Source organism: Manacus candei, unplaced genomic scaffold, assembly GCF_025592945.1.
Source record: "Manacus candei isolate 608988 ecotype Guabito, Panama unplaced genomic scaffold, ASM2559294v1 h1tg000049l, whole genome shotgun sequence".
Taxonomy (NCBI): domain Eukaryota; kingdom Metazoa; phylum Chordata; class Aves; order Passeriformes; family Pipridae; genus Manacus; species Manacus candei.
Window position 1 is genome coordinate 16,745,560 of NW_026138097.1, and position 21,103 is coordinate 16,766,662.

Below are 21,103 nucleotides of genomic sequence, written 5' to 3' on the forward strand. Positions count from 1 at the left end.
GAACAGATACGGTTTTAGAAATAAAAATTGCATTTTCACTTCTCTGCTGATGAGGACATGGGGCATGTTTCTGGACTGCTGTTATGTCTTTAAAGGTAATCACAACATGGCACTAAATGTAGTGATTTCTAACAATCCTGTTCATCAGCACAACTAAAAGAAGTTGGAAAAAAAGGAACTTCTCAGAAGCAATGCTATTCACACTGCAATGGGAAAGAAATTAGAGGAAAAAAAAGCAAATTCCTCCCCTCCCCTTCCCTCCCCTCTCCTCTCCTCTCCTCTCCTCTCCTCTCCTTGTAAATGAGAGGGAGACAAATACTGTGACTTTAGATCCAGTGATGGCTGGCTCTTTCTGTCCATTCTTCCTTCACCATCTTGGTATGACAGTGACTTGTACTGAGTTTGGGGGATTCCCCATGGTGATAGAATCAGCATCCAGCAACAGAGCTGTCTTTCCTGTGGGAGCAGAGACTGACTGACTAAAGACAACTAAAAGACTTTGCTGTTAATAGTTGTGAGACAGAAATATGACTTTCTCAGAGTTTGTCTGTTGAGTTGGAGGACCAGGTAGCAACACCAGTGGGACACATCACGAAATACAGGAGTTTTCAGTGGGCTCAACTAAGAAGGGAGAAAACTTGCTAAGAGTAGGAGAATGACAGGATATTTCGCTAGGTTAGGTGTAGGATTAGGAGAAAAGGTTTGCACGGGGGAGTCTTTTACTGGAGGCTAAGGTGCAAAGAATGGGTAGCATAATGCAGTCTTTCAAGAGTGGACTGCAAGAAAAGACAGTTCTGACCTGAAAAGACTGAGAGCTACTGATTTGAACAGCCATTTCCTTAGTAATCCTAAGCATTTTGGGGTTATTTACTTTGGGGAAATGACAACTGAACCCCTTGAAACAGTATCATCTCATTTCACAAATAAACGGTTTCAGGGAACGACATGAGATGATTTGGTTGGTTCATTATTGATGTTTCAAACTGACTGCAGACAATAAAAGAAGAAGAGTTTTCAGAGTTAAGGGACTAGCCTATGATGATAGTGATTCGGATTCAATTCTTCAGCCTTCATTCACCAGTTTCAGCCATTCACACTGTCCTGTTACAGACTGTGGGTGACAAAGTGTTCAGTTTCTCTACATCTTCATTCCTAATGCAACATAACAATGACATTCAATGTAATTTCTTTAGATCTTTATTCCTAATGCAACTTAACAATGCTGCTGTCAAAATAGCTACCTCATTATGTTGTGAGGGGTTGAGAAAAACCAATAAAACATGCAATGTAAATTCCAAGGTAAGCGATGATCGATGGACATGAAAGCACAGAAACCTCTAAACAGTTTCATTTATGACTGGCCTGGTGCTGAATATACACTAGTTCAGAAAAAGAAATTTATTAAAAAAATGCAATAGTTTTACCAGAATTTCTAAATTCAATTATTATTGCATTGTGTTACAACTTGGAAGACCCCAGTCAGATACTGTAATTGAGAGATTATTTCACTGCCATTAGATTAAGATGTAGTTGAAGTGTCTCATGTTAAAATATTTTGCTTGTATTCCTGCTGAAACATGGAGAATTGGGCTCCTGTCTTGACATTGCTGCATTCTTTCCTACCATTTAATGTATTTTCAGAGAATTTAAAAATAATCATAGAATGCTTTGGGTTGGAAGGGACTTTAAAGATCACCTAGTTCCAACCTCTCTGCCATGGACAGGGACCCCTTCCACTAGACCAGGTTGCTCAAAGCGCCATCCAACCTGGGCTTAACACTTCCGGGAACAAGGCACCCATGGCTTCTCTGGACAACCTGTTCCAGTGCCTCACCACTCTCGTGGCAAAAAATGTGTTCTTAATACCTAATCTAAACCTCTCTTCTTTCAGTTTAAAGCCAATCCCCTTATCCTGTCACTACATGTCCTTGTAAAAAGTCCCTCTCCAGTGTTCTTGTAAGACACCTTTGCACTGGAATGCTGTTCTAAGGTCTCCCTGGAGCCTTCTCCTCTCCAGGCTGAGCAACCCCAACTCTCTCAGTCCATCTTTGCAGGATATGTGCTCCATCACTCTATCATCTTCATGGCGCTCCTCTGGACTCACTCCAACATGTCCATGTCTTTCCTTTGCTGGGGACCTCAGAGCCGGATGCAGCACTCCAAGTCAGGTCTCACCAGAGCAGAGTAGAGGGTCAGAATCACCTCCCTTAACCTGCTGGCCACACTGCTTTGCTGCAGGATACATTTGGCTTTCTGGGCTGCAAGTGCACATTGCTGGCTCGTGTTGAGCTTCTCATCAGCCAACACCACCAATAATCATCTCCAACATCCAAAGATTACATGTAAAATCTTTAAAATATTATTATGAAAATGTAAAAGGCTGTAAAAATAGGAAAAGTCATGGAATTTTAAAAATAGAAACAGTGCTGGAAAAAAGAACAATAAAGAAAATTGGAGGTATCACTACTAAAATAATCTCTCTCTCCTGGAAATAACAAACAAACTGAGCTACAACTATTTGTTTCTTTAGCATTGTAGCTCTTCTTTGTTTAAAGCTTAGAAAATACCTCTTTTGTAGTCCATTAGCTTTCTATTTTCAAGGAGGACAAATTTAGACAAGGTACTTTGTTCTTCTAGTTTAAATGCTAGAAAATACTCAGTATCTGTGTACATTAACAAAGCTTCACTGCTTAGATCAAGTCAGTTTAAAACCAATTTAATTGAGTGCAAACCACTACAAGGACACTTTATTTCAGTCAGGTATATGCCAATTCCAATTGGCTTAAAATCAACTGAAACAACAGGAGATTAAGCTAGCATTTACACAAATGTTGCACTATCTTAATTTAAATTGGACTGACTTTCTTGACAGGTTCTTCCTAAAACATTGCTTTCTTTCTTAGGGTAAGCCTGACAATATTAAGTAATAGAACTATGTAATGTAATGAACTACCACCCTTCAATTGGAGGTTACTGCCTGTTTAGTTGAAGTATGATAACTGAACTGGATGCCCTACCACAAACACGACATAGAAAAAATTAAATGAAAACACATCATTGATGGGGACATGACTTCTATCTGAAGGCTCTTATCTAGTCCTGCTATATAAGAGCAGGGGAACATAACGAAATTGATTTTTGGTTTAAAGTTAGTGATATTTCATGGACAATTACTACTAATAAACTATTCCATCAGCAGAAGAACCAACAAAGTCTGCTCTCTTACACAATAATTAATAATTCGGTCCTTTAATAATTAAGGACAGAAATCCCAGCACCCTTATGTGACTCTCTTGAGTTGTCCTCTTACATCCCTAGCTTTCTCCTATATCCCTCTACAGGATGAGAAGAAACAGCATAGGCAGTGGCTGAGACGTAGCTCCCTACGTGTAGGTGGCTCAGGTCTGATGTACACAACAGTTGCCATATCAGAAGGACAGGCAGAACATGTAACTGTTGGGATCATGTACACTGTAACATCTCATTGAAGGGGCAGTGAGGAGGGAGTGGGGGTGCTGATTCGGCTCTCTCTCAGCTTATTTGACAATTTTCAGGAAATTTTTGTAATTTAAGAATTACAAATAGTCTTAGTTTCCTTCTAATTTAGTTTAAAGTTGCTGATTGAGTAAAAAAACAAGTGTGAAATTAAAAACATCTCAGCCTTAGGGAAAGATACTTTGCACCTGCTTCACATATATGTTTAGGTGTTCCAATTGTTTTGGTATATATGGTTATCATGAAGTTATTGAAGTTTTTGCAGGTGGGCACATTGAGGAATGGACACACCATACTTCTTGCCAAATAGAACTTACCTAAGACAGGTCTGTGAGGGGAAAATGTAGTTTCATTTCCAGTTTCATACCCTAACCACTGAATAATACTGGTCTTTGACATTCACTTCCATCGAGAGATCAATGAGCTCACTTTCACTGGGGAGATGGAAAGAATGGTCATAGTATTCCTTGAATTTTTATTCTAGTAAGTAACTTAACATGATGAATGGGTTTCCAATTTCCAGTTGTCTTAGCTGCAGCAACAATGGAAGCACTGACCCAAGGATAAAATGTCAACAAAATTCCCAGTTAAAGAACAAGGCCCTTCTGGGAGACCAAATTTTATATCAGTATTTTGATTCATCAGAAGCTGAAAATTTGGTTTTTAAAAAATTTCAAAACATTTCTGTTCTTGGTTTAGAAATATTTGAAATTGAGTTATTTTGCAATTTTCTAAGCATTTTTAATTAAAAATCATGAAAAGTTTTACCCAAAGTTTTCAAGTCTTGTAAAATCAAATGAACTAACATGTTTCGAAAATGGTTTGGGAATTAAATTTAAAAATGCCTTTGTGTGTAACTGATTTGTTTACCAGTACTGATAGGAGGAGTTTGCAGAGGCAAAATTTTTGACAAACCTTTCCATTATTCTGTTAGAAACTAATGAGCACTTGATGTAATGGAAGCCACACAAGGAATTTCCTGCTGTTGGCATTAATTGAGTCAGAATCGTCAACCAGCAATACTCAAGATCTTTGCTGCTTTCAATGCCATTGATTTGGGAGGAGGTTTTGCAGACCTGGCTGTGGTCTGCAAAACCTCACCAGGATGAGCAGTTAAGACAGTTTTGATCATCCCTGGTAGAACAGCAGTTACTCCTTTGACTCCTGACCTTTCGCCATTCCTATTCAAGAGCACTTCAGCAAGACCTCTGGGAAAGAATGTGCAATGCCCTGAGCTACAATGCCAGCAATACGCTGACAGCACCCAGCTCTGTGCCTCAAGGCTGGCTTGTTCCCAGCTGCTCTACTGTCTGTAGGAAATTAGAAGCCTGTTGAATTAAAGGCAGATAGTGTGATGGACAACCTCTGATCCCTATCGGCAAGTTACACAATGTAGACTGGTGGATCTTTTCAGTATATGATAAAATGAATTGTGCTTTCGCTGCCACCAAATTAATTCTTGGTTTTAGTGCTTGCAGACCATAGGAACTGAAGATGGCTTGCTAGTCCTCTCTATAATACTGGAAAGCAGTCATGCTGTCAGACTGATTTGACACTCTCTTCTTTTTTTTTTTGTTTAATGAGAAAATTATCAGCTCAATTTAAAAAGACTCTAATAAGTGTGGTGAAAAATTTGCAGGGACTAATTTTAACATTAGGTTAAAGATACATATGCAAAAATAGCAAAGGAAAATAGAAAGTAACTTTAAAAATAAAGCCAAATTTCCTAAAAGTAAGAATACAGAAGTTTATTATTTGGTAAACTAAAGAAAAATAGATAGTTTCTGAAATAAAACAAAACCAGAACCACTGTCCATGAACTGGGTAGAATTGCAGTCTAAGACCCTTGTTTTTCTGAATAGTGTGATTGAAATCTATTCCTATATACATAAAGCAGTTTATCTTTTCTTTCCAATACTTGGAATACACCTCTTGGTGAGGTGAGGAACATTTAGTATCAGATCCACTGATGTATATTCATTGCCTGGAGAAGTACAGTTGCATCTTTAATCTGTACTTTAGTACACTTTCTAGATCAGCTCAAGATTTTGCTTTTATTACTCGAAAAAAGCTCTTTACCTTATATTTCCTGCGTGAGAATATCTAGAAACTCCATCCTCCCAGTTTGCACATTTTGAGGATAAATAAAGTGCCAGATGATTAGACATCATGCAAGACGATACACTTGAGTGGACTCCAGTGTTTTTAATAGGGAGTTTGGAGGGAATAGATTTCCCCTCTCCCACCAACACTGCCTAATGGAATGCCTCTTGCCTCATTTCAATTACCAGTGTCAAAGCTGCACACAACCTAGATTTTTGACACACCACAAATGGGGTGCATTTGTACAGACACTTGTAGGGACATGAGGTTGTAGCTTGACTCATGCTGCAAAGGGAAGTACACAAGGCAGACTGCTTCTCGTCAGCATGGAGAACTTACGTCATTTTCCTGAGTTGCAGAGGATGTGATGGCATTTGTTTCCTTTGTCAGATAGAGTATGGCAGGTGGGAACCAGGAGGTGGGTGGGAAGAATCTCTTTCAGTTTTACTCAGGGTCTAGTGCTGGGAGTCTGTTTTCCAAATGGGGTGTGCCTTCAACTGCTGTTTCTCTTGTTGCCAGGAGGGTCAGAGGATATAAATGAAATGGAAGAGCATTCCAAGCCCTCGTTGAGTCTGCAGTTGCTAGGTGGTTTTGGTTCTCAGATTGGGTGTCTCCCCTGTTTCTGTGACTCCCATAAAAGACAATGAAGATGGATGACATGGCAAAGTGCTTTATAGCTTCAGGGACTTCCCCATTCTGATAAAAGATTCCTCAACATCTGAGGAAAAGACAGGAAGTTCCTGATGTGTCAAACTCTGCAACAAAGAAGACACTAGGGTAAAATGTTGGGAGTTTTCCATATGCAGAGATATGTTGGCATGTCATCAGCCTTCAAAGTTGGTCCCAAAATACTGTTATTTAGATAAAGGGTTTAAGGATCTGTCTTCACTGCCTTTCCTGGACTAAAGAAGAAGGGGATTAGCTTAGAAAGGACTGTTACTAGCTCAGTTGGTTAGAGTCTGGTGCTAATAATACCAAGCTTGTCGGTACAACTCTATGGCTCTATGACCCTGTAATGGCCTCTATGAGCCATTTACTTAAGAGTTGGACTTGATGATCCTTGTGGGTCCCTTCCAACTCAAAATATTCTCTGATATTGTGCTTGTACCGTTTCTGTGAGTGCTTTAGAGGTGAAGAACATTCAGCTCTGCTACAGCCAGCTGAGGAGAGGAGCAGGAGAGACAGGCTGAGGTATGAGGAGGTAATCCAACTGAGAGGCGGCAGTGGGAGCAGCACATTCTTTTTTCTCATTCCTGGTGTAAGACACCCAAGGGCACTAGGAAACTGTAGAGCATGGCTTGAAGCTTCCTGGTATTTCAGACCTTCAAAATAATCAGTAGAGAACTGCTAATAGCTAAAAATTAGACTACTGCCTGTTCCAAGGGGACAAGTATTTTTTCATGTGTGCGTATGCATATTTGAAAGTAGACTTACACATGGGCACACACTGTGGTGTCACTACTGGATTGCTTCATCACAGTTTTAGTCTTTCTTTTTTTAATACTTAAAAAAAAATTATCACATCTAATTGCCAGTTGAATTGTGAGGACTAGATATTCTGCTTTAATTATCAGATAAATAGTTTATGGGGATAATATCAGGGGATTTGACTTTTCTTCAATCACAGCAGTAGCCTAAGAATCCTCTGCTTCTCCCTGCTACTGCACACTCACTTGTGTTAATAGGACTTTTGCTGGAGTTACATTATGTCACTTGGCAAAAAAAAAAAAAAAAAAAAAAAAAACAAACCAAACAAAAAACATTGGTGAAGAAAGAATGCTGTTTTTCATTGTATTAAGCTTCAAATCTAGATCACCTTGCAGCTCCAGGAACAGTTACAGTGGCATAGCTGAGGAGCCACAAGGGACTACTCCAGATGGCTCCAGTGGTCCAAAGAAACACTTAGCTGTGCTAAAGTAGGCAAGGACACTCAAATTTATCTTTGGCGTCTTAGTTTACAAGTGATGTCCCACAGCCAGTGGTGGTCCCAAAAGAAGATGAATGAATGGCCAGGAAGGAGATTTCTCCGTTTTGGCAGTGGTAGGCACTGCTAGTTCAAGATGCACTATAAAACTCACCCTTCAGTGTTAAAGAGTGCAAAAAGGGAATTTTTCTGTCAGGGCAGGATTATCTTTTTAATGTGTTTGTAAAGTACTCGAAACAGGAAGGGTGGGGTCTTCCTCTGATAGAAATGACAAGAAGAATAGAGCACTTCAGGAAATCTCACGCTCAGCAAGAAGAGTTTAATCTCATTAAGGGGACATGAGGATGATACACAGTATAAGCTGATTAACATTTACGCAGAGAACACTACTACTTGTACAAGATTTTGAAAAAGGATGCCTATTTATAGTGTGAGGAAACTGAAAAAAATAGCTTCTATTAAAAAAAAAAACAGCCAAACCCAACAATTATAAGTGTAAGAAAAACCATGTTTACTGTATTGCAAAAGAGTTCTCCAGTAATTCAAAAGAGAGCTCCCTGTTTGTCTTTACACACTGAATTTTTCTTTCCATGTATTTCTCATAGATTGAGTGGTTTAATAAAGTAGAAAACAAAATGATAAACAGTCAAATGACTTCAGACATACCTAATTGAAACTTAATTTAATGCTTCTGAAAGGCTCTGAATTACCGACATTGGAAATTGAATTATTCATCTAAAGAACAGGAACTTTCTGTGCAGTACTGATGACATCTTTTCATCTGATTCTATGAACAGGCCCCCAGAAGGAAAAACAGAAAACATTCAGATGAGAAATATAGTTTTTTTACTCTCTGATATAACAGCAGCTGGCACTTTTCTGTTTATTTGGGGCTGAAGGAATGGAGCTGGGTTTCATAATATCTGCTTCCTAGGATCTGAACTGAAATGACTAGCTTATTTCGTATTTGGTTCTAGAACACATCAAATCAACTGAAGTTCCTAAGGGCTCCTGTTACTCACTTATGGTGGGTTTCAGTTGGTGACTTACAATGCAAAGGACCTTGTTCCCATTACTGGCTCTCTTAGCAATTTGCAAACCATTGTTTTGCCAAATCAGCATTTGCTTCTGATATAGAAAACTATCACAGTTGGGATACCCTTGTAATTTTAGAGATGAAATCAACTATAATCTCACACAAATGTATAATCATATAATCAAGTCAGCTTAGTTTTTAAAGGTATCTTCAAAGACTTTTTAATGGGCAGTGCTTGTTCTTAGGTAAGCTGTGCACTTCAAAAAGGGGGAGTTAGGGCATGGTCAGACAAGCTCTGACAAATCCTGCATTTGCTTTCACAGTGTGAGAAATTACTGCCCCCAGCTCTCTGTTCAGCCTTTCTCCTTGAAGCTACCATCCCTACACTAAGTTTTGTAGGGAATTGCCTGAGCCATGAAAATCCATTCCCTTTTGCTGACTTAGTTATGTGTGTACTAACCTCCAGGAAAGACTTAGTGCAGTTTCAGCCAAAGCTGCCATTTCTGTTGTGCAAACAGAGAAATGTGAGGCTTATGTGCCTCACGTTGGCCACTGTGTACAGCAGGGCATCTGGAGAAGGCCAGATCAATTAATACACAGTAAGAACCAGGGAGACCCTTGTCAGCACCAGCAGAGGTCTTGTCTCCATTGGCTTCTGTATGTCCACCCTCTTTGCCATGAAGTTCTGTGTTTAATTTAATTTTTTTCTACACAATTCTCTTGTGTAAAATAGCCTGCAGTTCCCATCCTTTGGCTATTTCTACCAAGTGGGGATCCCTTTTGCTGTCTCTCATGTCCCTTCTAACCCTGTTGGTATGTGCAATTCACCTGACAGCATCCGACTCGACAGTGTTCTTAACCAAACGGTCAGAGTCGATACCAACTTTATGATTGTGCTTCAAGGTCCTCATGAAAGCATCCAAGCAAGAAGGATCCTAATTAATTGGCATGGATAATTTTCACATAGATGACTGGGCTTTTGTTCATAACAAATTTAAAGCATAGCACAAGATTTAGGCTAGGTGGACAGTAAAGCAGTCTATTAGGAGTGAGAACTGACACTTAGCCTATTGAAGCACACAAACAGTTTAGATAGGTAATAAATTGTTTACCTTAATCAGAAAAAGGCTTGTAAGGCTTTGAGAATATCCTATTTTGTAGTCAATATATAAAATGTTTTCTAATGGGAGTGAAGTTTACGAGGGGAAAAATATTTCTTCTAGGAAAGGATATTTGTGAGAGGAATTTCAACTGGGGACATTTGATTAACAACAGGATCTCTAAACATCCCTTTCTGCTATGTTTTACCATGTGTGAAGGTACTTCTGAATAAAAATAACTGAAATATTAATAGAAATATATGATCAATTTGCAGAAATACATAAGTGAAACCTGAAACACGCTTCAAGCTTGTGCTTCAAGCTCGCCTGCTTTCAAATGTTCCATAGGGTCAAATTAACTACTGTGGTTTTCTGTCAATGGCTGGCATAAGGCATATTGCTCAGTAAATCCAAATATGACATTTCAAATTGTTATTTAATCCATACGGAAAGGAGTGATTGTCACATCTTGATATATTTAGTATGCAGAGATTGATAAAGGTTCACTCTACTGCTCTTACAAAAATAGAATGTTATTGAATCAAGTGAGGCTCATGCAAGGTGTACTATTGCTGCTGTAAATTATAATTATAACCCATATGGTGACAGGTCCATGGTGGAATTGTCTCTCTAATCTTGGGTTGTCTTTACAAAGCTGCCTTCCTGAAAAGGTGTGCATATTATGAAATATTTCTGTTTCTTGCACTTAATGTATAAGTAAAGTATGTGCTAGTGTTCTCTGGGAGGCTCTAGGATCCCTGAAGCTGTAAAATATATGTTGAATTGTAGTCTTATTAGACTGCCCAACACATGTTGAATAATGATTTATAAAATGGCAATAATTTTTTCTTTTTTCAATGTTGAGATTTTAGTCTTTTTTTTTTGAATTCTAAAATAAAAATCCCCCAAACCAATCCCCCCCAAAAGAAAAATTAATGATGTGACACTTTTCCCTCTTCTTTTTGTTAGAAAATATATTCTATGCTACTGCACTTCCCGTCTCAGTTTGACAGGTGCTTCTTGTCCTAGAATTACTTATATCCTGTTAACTAATTTAATTCAAGTTTTGCAAGGGATGGACATTTCACAGATACTAAGTTGCTACAAAGTTTGTAAAAATTTTTGACCAAGTAAAATAGAGAGATCCTTGTGACAGAGAACCTTTTAATTCCCTCTGTTGCAGGAAAGGTGCAATGTGAGTTGAAACTTTGGCAGACTAGGCAGGACACACATCCAAGAGCAATCTTGAGATCCAAAGAAAATCTCGTTTGTATTTGTTGTTCACAGAGCTACCTGTTAGTTGATCAGTCTTTGTTCTCCCTCTTTCCGCCAAATGTCTCACTTCTCTGTGGTGCCTCAAACCAAATAGTGCAATAATATGTCTGGGCAAATCTAATGTTTCACTGCTAGGGAAAGGGGCATTCCTACTCCTTGATCCTCCCATCCCGTGCCCATGTTTCCGACCATCCTGTCATATCCCAGCCATCGTGCTATGGGTTCAGCTCACCAATGCTAAAAAAAAATCATTTGCTTCTCTGGAGTTTTTTAGTGGGTTACTCAGTGGAATTAGTTCAGTACATGTCTTATGAGCACCAGGGTTCTCCCGAGGGAGTGGTGAACACATGTTAACCAACAGGGTAACAGCAGTGAGCTGCTAGATTGACTACATTTGATGGTGAATTTTATTTTAAATTTAAAATTTTAAATCTTAAATATACTTCTTCCACAGATTATCCAGACATGAGGTTTTGAATTTATGTTAATTAATATTAAATCTTCAGTTCATTTGACTTAGTTTTCCTAGGAATTTCTGTTTCATCATGAGACCAATAAAAAAGGGGGCTACAGTTAAGGTGTAGAAAACAGACGCTTTTTCTATATAAAAGAGAGAATATTGTAAATTCATGAGGTGAAAAGTCATACCACAACCACTTACTACAGACTTTGATGGAGACAGTGGTCTGGTGCTTGCCAGTGCTACATCAGTGTCCTACCTATTCGCATCACTTGCCTGCTGAAAATCATTGCACCCAAAGATGGTCAGAGCAGGGAGGTGGTACAACTGCCATTTGTTGCTCAGGACCATGACTCTGGCAAGCTGTTAGCTCTGGGCCTGTTCTGAGAGAGTGTTGTTACCCTGAAGATGTGTCCCTTTAGATTCTGGAAAAGATCTTTCTGTGAACGAAAAACTGGGAATACTATTAATGGAAAGACATTTCTTAGAAATTGAAAGAAAAGAATAAATGAGAATGAAAGACTTCCCACAACTAGATGTGAAGTAATCACAATTGTGAAGGCATAATTAAAAAGCCGCAGGGTTCTAGCCAATATTTAAACTGATTGTAACAGTTGAAAATGACAATAATTCTTCTACAAGAAAACTAAATCTTTCCAGTATTGGTAAAAAATATTTCCATGTGAAACACTTCAGGCATTGACATATTAGGCACTCATAGATTATGCTGTATACTTAGTTAGTGATTGGTTTTGACTTGTATAAAATAGTGACGGCAATCATTTGGTGCCTTGAACAAACTGGACTTCAAGGATTGCTGAGAGTTTGTTACTACCTTTAGCCTGGTTTCTTAATGAAGGAGGTCCCCAGACCCACATGTGTGCATGTATCTGTGTCCCTCTCTTCCTCTTGATATATATCTTGAGTATGTTGATTGATTTCCACCATCAGAAGGGTGATCTCACAGAAATTAAGAACTTTCCATGAAAAAAGACAAATGTAAAAAGCACTTGCTAGGTGAAAGTATAGAAAATTAGTTCAGCCACTACTACATCCCTATCCAGAATCCACATATCAGAGAAAAACAGGACTACTTCACCTTTAGGTAATTAGAGGTCACACCTTCCTAGACACCAGAAAATCCAACCATGATGCACAAATGTGTAGGAAAAAAGACTTCTGCCGTTTACATCATCATCATCATCATCATGGCTAGGCTTCGCGAATGAAGATTTGGGAAGGACTCTACCCACACTTGCTACAAGCGCGCTGGTGGCTAAAAAAACCAATGTGAGATAGACGAGTCCGGTTGCAAAAGGCACAGCAGAAAGACTCCTTAGGTGGTATTGACAGGACATGGTTCTTTCTGCATTGTCTTTTCTCCTCAAGAGTGATCCTGTGTGCGTTCTCAAAACAAGCAGCATTGTTATAGATAGTGTGTCTCCAGACCTCCCGATTGGAGGCCAGAGTAGACCAGTGATGATGATCACTATGGCCAAGGTTGAGATGTTGTTTCAGGGAGTCCTTGTATCTCCTCTTCGGGGCTCCTCTCTTGCAGCAGCCAGTGGCAAGTTCACCGTAGAGCATGATCTTGGGGAGGCGGTGGTCCGTCATCCTGGAGACATGCCCTGCCCAACGCAGTGAGCAACATGGCCTCAATACTTGTAATTGCTGCCTGTTCTAGGACAGACGTATTAGTCACATAATCGGACCAGTGGATGTTTAGGATTGACAGGGTTCTAGGAGTCACTGGTGGTGGCAGTAAATGACCCATGATTCAGATCCATATAAAAGACTAGACAGCACAATGGCTCTGTAAACACCGATCTTTTTACTTCAGGTGTTTATTCCTCCAAACTCTTTTACGGAGTTTTCCGAAAGCTCTATATGCCTTTGCTAACCTATTGTCTATCTCTCCGTCAATCTTACCATCCAAGGAGATGAGGCTGCCTAGGTAATTAAACTGCTGGACTGATTTGAGCTCTGATTGGCCAATGGTGATGTGGGGATGATGGAAGACTTCCTGAGGTGCAGGTTGATAGAGAACTTCTGTCTTCTTTAAGCTGACTTCCAGCCCAAAGAGCTCAGCAGCCTCTGCAAAGCAGAATGTTAAATGCTGCAGAGCTACTTCTGTGTGGGTGACGAGGGTGTCATCGTCAGCATAAAGCACAAGATAATTTAAGGTCTTAGTATGCGCCTTCAGTCGCCTTAGGTTGAATAGGCTTCCATCGGTAAGATATCGAATGTAGATACCATCCTGATCATCGAGGTCTGCCGTGGCCCTTTGGAGCATCATGAAAAAGATTGTGAATAGGGTTGGTGCAAGAACGCAGCCTTGTTTCACACCATTCTTAATTAGAAAGGGCTCAGAAAGTGCATTGCCATATCTGACTTGGCCGTGCTGATCCTCATGGAGTGAGATGATCATTTTAAGGAACTTGGAGGGACATCCTAAACATTCCAAAATCTGCCATAGACCTTTTCTGCTCACAGTATTGAAAGCTTTGGTGAGATCAACAAAGGTTACATAGAGACCTTTGTTCTTTTCCCTACACTTCTCTTGCAGTTGTCTGAGAACAAATACCATGTCTGTGGTACTCCTGTTGGCTCTGAAATCACATTGGCTTTAAGGTAGAATTCCTTCTGTTCTGGCAGGTATTAGTGTGTTCAAAAGTATTCTTGCAAGGATTTTACCAGCAATGGAGAGCAGAGTAATACCCTGGTAATTTGAACAGTCTGATTCAACTTCTTTCTTCTTATACAAGGTGATGATGACTGCATCACGAAGGTCTGATGGTAGTCCACCCAGTTCCCAACAGTGCACCACAGACTCGTGAAATTTAGCATGGAGTGCTTGGCTTCCATGCTTCCAGACTTCAAGTGGAATTCCCTCAACTCCAGCTGCCTTGCCAATTTTCACCTGCTGTACGGCCTTAAGGGTTTCTCCCATAGTAGGGGCAATATCTAATTCATTCTTTAGCTGAATTGCTGAGTCTTGAACTACACGGCTAGTACTGAAAAGAGTCTGAAAGTGTTCAGACCATTGATTCAGAATGGAGATTTTATCTGTGAGAAGCATTTGCCCACCTGCACTGAGTAGAGGGCTTTGGACCTGGTACGTAGGCCTGTACACTGTTTTCAGGGCCTCATAGAATCCTCTGTAATCACCCATATCTGCGCATAATTGAGTTTTTTCAGCTAGATTGATCCACCACTTGTTCTGGATGTCATGAAGTTTCTGTTGGAGCTTGCTGCATGCAAGACAAAAGGCTGCTTTTCTTACATGACAAGATGGCTGAGCAAGGTGTGCTTGGTGAGCAGTTCTCTTCTTCCTCAACAAGTCCTGGATCTCTTGATTGTTTTCATCAAACCAGTCCTTGTTCTTCTTGAAGGAGAACCCTAAGGATTCTTTAGAAGACTGCAGGATGCTGTTTTTAATATACTGCCAAAGTGTTTCAGGAGAGGGATCTATGGAATGATCTTTGAGCCTAGTTTGAGGATTTGCCTGGAAGCTCTCTCTCACTGTAGCTGTTTGAAGATTGTTAACTTGGAGTCTCCTCCTTGGAATACCGCTCCTTTTAGGTTTGAACTTAAGGTTGAAGTTAAGTTTATAAAGCACGAGTCGATGGTGTGTTTGGCATTCTGCACTAGGCATCAAGTAGGTATGATGAACATTGCGAACATCTCTCTGTTGCACCCAGACATAAGCAATGAGGTGCCAATGCTTATATCTAGGATGCATCCAGGTTGTCTTCAAGCTATTTTTCTGCTGAAAGATAGTGTTGGTGATGGTGAGCTGCTGCTCTGCACAAAACTCTAGCAGAAGGCATCCATTATCATTGCAGTTTCCAACACCATGCTTGCCTAATACTCCTTTCCATGCTTCAGAGTTCTTTCCTACTCTGGTGTTGAAATCACCAAGGATAATGATCTTATCATCTGTGGGAACTTTTTGGGTAAGGCGGCGCAGGTCAGTGTAAAATTTATCTTTTTCAGCAGGGTCAGCTTGGAGAGTTGGGGCATATATACTAAAGAGGACAACATGTTGCTTGTTGTGTAGTGGAAGGCGTAAGGAGCTAATGCGATCAGAATGACCTGTCAGCAGCTTTTCAAGTTTAGAGACAATAGAGTTTTTAATCATGAAGCCAACAGCAGAAAGATGCTTTTCGGTTCTGGGTTTACCTGACCAAAAGAGTGTGTAACCGGCACCCTGTTCTCTAAGGCTGCCTTCCTCATGGAGACGAACTTCACTGAGAGCAGCATAATCAGTTGCTATACTACCATAAAGACATAAGACCAAGTATTTTGCTTTTCATGCAGTGTCTTCTGCAGTATTTGCATATTGTAAATTGTGGGTTAACCCCAGAAGGGGGCTAAGTCAGAGCCATACAGTCTACTGATAACACCTTGTTTTCAATTTGGTAATGAAGATGATTGTTCTGGTCATAGCCATTTTTGTAGCTGAAGACTATGTCTAAGTGAAGCAGCATCTAAGTCAGCCACGCCACAATGTGGAGGAACAAATGAATGAGTGCCCTATAAAAACACAATTTATACAGAACAATGGAACCTTTACAGGCTCCAAAGCATGATATGAAAATTGGAGCCATACCAGCCGCCTTGGATTCCAGCACTGCACATTTTCTAAACTGCATTTTGTAATTAAGCGGCGTTATCAAGCTAGTGTTAAAGATACATTGAAGGTCAGAAGCAAACAAACTTCAGCAGCACAAAGCTCCTGAAAGCTAAATTTCCCTGCCACGGAGCAGTGTGAATAGACCTGTGTTGCTATGACCAAAATTATTACCATATTCAAACTATTGTTTGCCACGTAGACACTCTTGACTGAGTCCTGGTAGACAATAATAATAGGGTAGTACAACCTATTTCAGGTATCAACTCAGTATCTTAACCTTCCTGGATGTGCTATTCATTAGAGAGACTGGAAGAGAAAACTAGTAAGGACTTCTGATCTCCAGCGAATCAAGAACTGTTGTGGAACTCTGTGCAAAAAGATTATTATATTCTTTTTAATCTGTAAGGATCTTCTTTTTACTGAGGTGAAATTTTCTTGCAGGAAGCCTATAAAAATTTACCATTTTGTATGCCTATAAAAAAATATAGCACCACTTATTTGTTTTTTTATGTTTAGAAAAAGCAGAAGCAGCAAAAAGGTTCTCTTTTTATTTGTTGTTCACTAGTTTTGGTTTAATATATTTAAAACTTACAAGCTGCAGACTTACCCATATACATATATTGATAAGGTCTATTATAAAGAGCACATATTGAATTTATATTGCCTCAATTATGTCTTTGCATTTCCTTCATAACTTTTCATTTATAGTAATGCATTTATTGATGAAAATGTTTTACTGTGTATATGCAAAGCAATTTAAAGCATTTTGTTGTGGTGAAACCAACACAAAATGTATTTAGCAGCAGTCAGGATTTACAGAACAGGACAGTATAACAGAGCCAGGCTTATAAATATAAGTTCCATACTGTGGAAACATTTCTGAGTACCTAGGACTTGCCTGAAACCCCAGCCCCTCCTGACATTTGACAGAGGGTTCACATCTCCTTTCTGCCCCATAAGGAAAAATGTCTAGTCTACCTGGTAACTTGCATCCGTTTAGCTCATTCTAGTGAATCTTTATTGGCACAGAAGAAAGAACATCCCAGTGATTAACATGGTAGCCACAGTTTACTTCTGTGATCTTGAGCAGGTACTCAGATGCAGAATTGTTAAGAAATGTAGTAATCAGGCAGCAGGATTTCAGAGGCACTTAAGAACCTGTTTGCCAGAGAGCAATAGAAATTAGGCACCTGACGCTTCAAAAAATCCTGTCTACATGTCTATGGCCATGTCTAGACTGCAGAGCAGTTGTACTCCAGGGTTTTACTTCTTGTGTGCACTGATTTCCTTCCCATGGAAACCAATGCATAGGGTGAGAAGAGAGGGATACTCTATGAGTCAGAAGTGTGCCCTGGCAGCCAGGAGGGCCAAACATGTCTAGGGGGGCATCAGGCACAGCATCACCAGCTGGTTGTGGCAGGTAATTGTCCCGTTCTGCTCTGCACTGGAGCGGCCTCACCTTGAATATTGTGAACAGTTTTGGGCACCACAATATAAAAAAGATATTAAGCTGTTAGAGAGTGTCCAAAGGAGGGCTACAAAGATGGAGAAGGGCCTTGAGGAGAAGCCATACAAGGAGTGATTGAGTTCACTTGGTCTGTTCAGCCTGGAGAAGAGGAGACTGAGGGGAGACCTCACTGCAGTTTCAGCTTCCTCATGAGGGGTAGAGGAGGGGCAGGTACTGATCCCCTCTCTGTGGCGACCAGTGATGGGACCTGAAGGAATGGCCTAAAGTTGTGTCAGGGGAGGTTTAGGTTGGATATTAGGGAAAGGTTCTTCACCCAGAGGGTGGTTGAGCACTGGAACAGGCTCCCCAGGGAAGTGGTCACAGTACCAAGCCTGACAGAGTTCAAGAAGAGTTTGGATAGTGCTCTAAGGCACATGGGGTAACTCTTGGGGATGGTCCTGTGCAGGGCTAAGGGTTGGACTCAATGATCCCTGTGGGTCCCTTCCAACTCAGCATATTCTATGATTCTGTGATTCAGAGATTGCACTTGCACACAGCTGACGTACTAGGAAGCACTCTTGCAAACCTCGCTGTATCTTTAAGTATCTGAACAGTTTTAAGCTTCTAAATGAAGTGTCAAATTTGCTAAAAATCAAGCTCTTTATTCCTGCAGGTCTTGCTTCCCCATCAGTAAAATAGAGATAATAATTATTTTCTCACATGGCCATTATAAAGATAAATATATCAACAACTGTGCAGAACTCAGAGCCAAACAATCAGAAACCAAGAAGCACGTGACTCAGTCATGTGCAGGGGCAGTATTGCCAGCAGTGAAAGAGAGGCTGAGGTAGTGCTAGTCCTCCTACTAAAGCAGCTTTTTACAGCATGTAAATCCCCATTCACAGTGCAGTAATGTTCCTCCCTGTAATGTGAGTAATAGATACAATATTCATATTCTGGTGTCACTAACAGGCTGCCTCTGACGTCTTTTTCATCCCCAATTCCTGTATAAATTCTCAGCAACAACTGCACATAAACATTGGATCTACCATGGACTTCCATTTTTCCAAAATAGTGTCCAACTTATGCCCAGTAAGTTCTATGGCTAAGCTCCACTTTTTTACTGAACTGTAGGAGTTATTTATAGTGATAAATGAGGATGATTTTTGAGAATACAGTCTCTATAGAAACTGGTGGTGGACTAGAGCAAAGAGGTTTCTTAGAGGAAATTCCCCGCTCTTCTCTTTTCATAGATGATGCCAAAAAGAGCTTGAGCTCCTTGTTGGCAGGCAGGGCAGGACGCATTTGGGATATTTGGTATTATTAATTTTTCTTCCATGAGTCAAAATGTAAACATTTACAATTGACTGTATTTACTTACATAAAAAGTATTTTTCAAATTGTATTTCAGCTGGTTCCATGTGTTCACATCACTTACATTCCAAAAAAACAAGGGAAATTCCAGCACACACACACAAAATTGCATAAAGATGGTGTTAAGGTTGCTGACTCTCATTCCTAAATAACGCAAAAACTAAAAGTACAGGAAATCCTGAGTTAAGGTTCTTTTACAAACTTAAGACATAATTTCCTTTTTCATACATAATACTTCCTTCAGTGCTGGTGGAATCAATTTGTGGCTGGCTGTTCTGGCATTGGGACAATGATGTGGCAGCGGAATACAGCAGACCCATTTAATTTCCACTTATATGTGTGGTATTACCATAAGGCCAAAGCTTTCAAAAGCAAGTAGTGATTTTGAGTACTTAAAGATGAGATGTCTGAAGTACTTCCACTTTTGGAGATTGCTGCCAGAAGAAAAACTGAAAATTGGAAAATCCTACATGAAGTAGGAATCCCGACAAGAGATTAACTTTCAGGTATTGCCAGTCATGGTCAAATTGTTTACTGTATAGAGATTTTCGCGACATTCTGACCCCTAATAATTCACTTTTCTCAAGACATCTCATGAAATCCAAGTATTACAATAAATATCAGTCTTTCCCTGAAGAGAACTCCTGCTGTGAAAGATAATAGTAAATTGCATTAGCACGTTTCCTGTAACAAAAAGGGTCTGCATTACGGGTGAAATCATTAAAAACCCTTCACCTATTGAGGTGCTATCAGTTTTGGAGGGCAGGTTCCATACTTTGAGACCTGCCAGTGAATTGCAGTCACTGCTGGGAAAGGAAGCAATAAATGTTTAGATGCTGATAGCAACATTCCACTCTATTTCAGAACAGGAAGTTAACAAGCAACTTGTAGCTGGAACAGCAAGGAGTGTCCCAGTAGTCATTCTGGATTTTGTTACTGCTTGGAACTTGCCCAGCACAGCAAGGACAGTGCTGCAACACATGTGAGAACCACCATCTTGTGTTTTTTCACACTCACTTGACAAAAAACCTCCAAACCCCAGCCTACTTTGGCACTACTCTGGCACAAAATAACCTGATTGCAGAGCTATAAAAGAGACCTATTACTTTGGCATCTCGATATGTTCTAAAATACATTTAGCTCTGTCTTCCAGTCTCAAATAGCACAAAGTTTTCAAGGCTTTCCGTAATAATAAAGACTCATTTATAAAATGGCAAAACCAAACCTGATCAACTAGACGTCAATGAAAATTATATATACACTGAAAGCCTTCTGTACACACAGAATAATGACTGCCATAATGAATGGTCCATAGTGAAGTAATTTTGATTTTATATTGCAGCTAAGATGATGCAGCAATACAGCTGAAGGGGTGGAAGAAGTCCTGTACCCCAGTCAGTCTGTAGCCATGTACTCACTCTACTCTACTTCCTACATATCATACCTGATAAAAACATAGCTGCAAGGTGAGTCCATTCAACTGGCTGATCCAGTGGAAAACTAACTCCAAAACAAAAAGAATATTTCCTCACTGGGTCAGTCAGCCACATCAGGTCCCACTGAGGCTGCATGACTTACATCTAGTAACAATGGCTGAGGGAGAAAAGTTCAAAGCAAGACCATGTTTCCCAGGAGCTGCCATCAATAGAGTCCTTCATCTGTAGCATGAAAACTCACCCCCAAACTAACTGGAGAGAATGGTGCAGTTTGGTGTAAGGACAGCTGGCAACCTCCTCTGTATGCACAAATGAAAGCAGTGGAGCACAAGGCAAACAGAATACAGTACCACCACACGCTTACCTGTCACGCTGAAAGCAGGCTGTGGCAGACTGCTGAGAAGAGCTAGTCTCAGGCTGGGAGACCTTAATTAAGTCAGCAGCAGGATGCAGCTACAACAAGGCCTAAAGACCTGAGGGATTTAAAAATAGGCATTGTCACTTCATCTTGTCACAAGAAGCATATTTCAAATTAGGATGGAATTTAGAAAAGCAGTGTCAGGAGCCATCTTGTCCCATCCTGTTTGTGACTCGACCAACTACATTTCACAGAAGTGTCAAAATGCCTGTCTTGTGTAGTTCCATTTATCATAGACATTTTTACTCACATGTGGAAAAGGCATCTGTAGTGATGCCCTCCTTTGAAAAAAAAATGAGGAAGCCATTTCACCTATGTCATCACAGGTTAGTTTCTTGTCCTAGACAGCCATTATAGGCCACATCAAAAAATAGACATCTCAAGTGTCATTCTTTTTGT

At 40.1% G+C, this 21,103-nt stretch overlaps 1 long non-coding RNA gene across 1 annotated transcript in view; it reads right to left on the bottom strand.

Annotated features, from left to right (window-relative positions):
• LOC127476327 (uncharacterized) overlaps positions 1–20,828 on the bottom strand; it is a 51,442-nt gene extending 30,614 nt beyond the window's left edge. Inside the window, exon 1 of the long non-coding RNA XR_007906564.1 lies at positions 20,651–20,828. This is a non-coding gene — a long non-coding RNA (uncharacterized LOC127476327). The remainder of the gene's footprint in view (positions 1–20,650) is intronic.
• Positions 20,829–21,103: the final 275 nt, after the last annotated feature.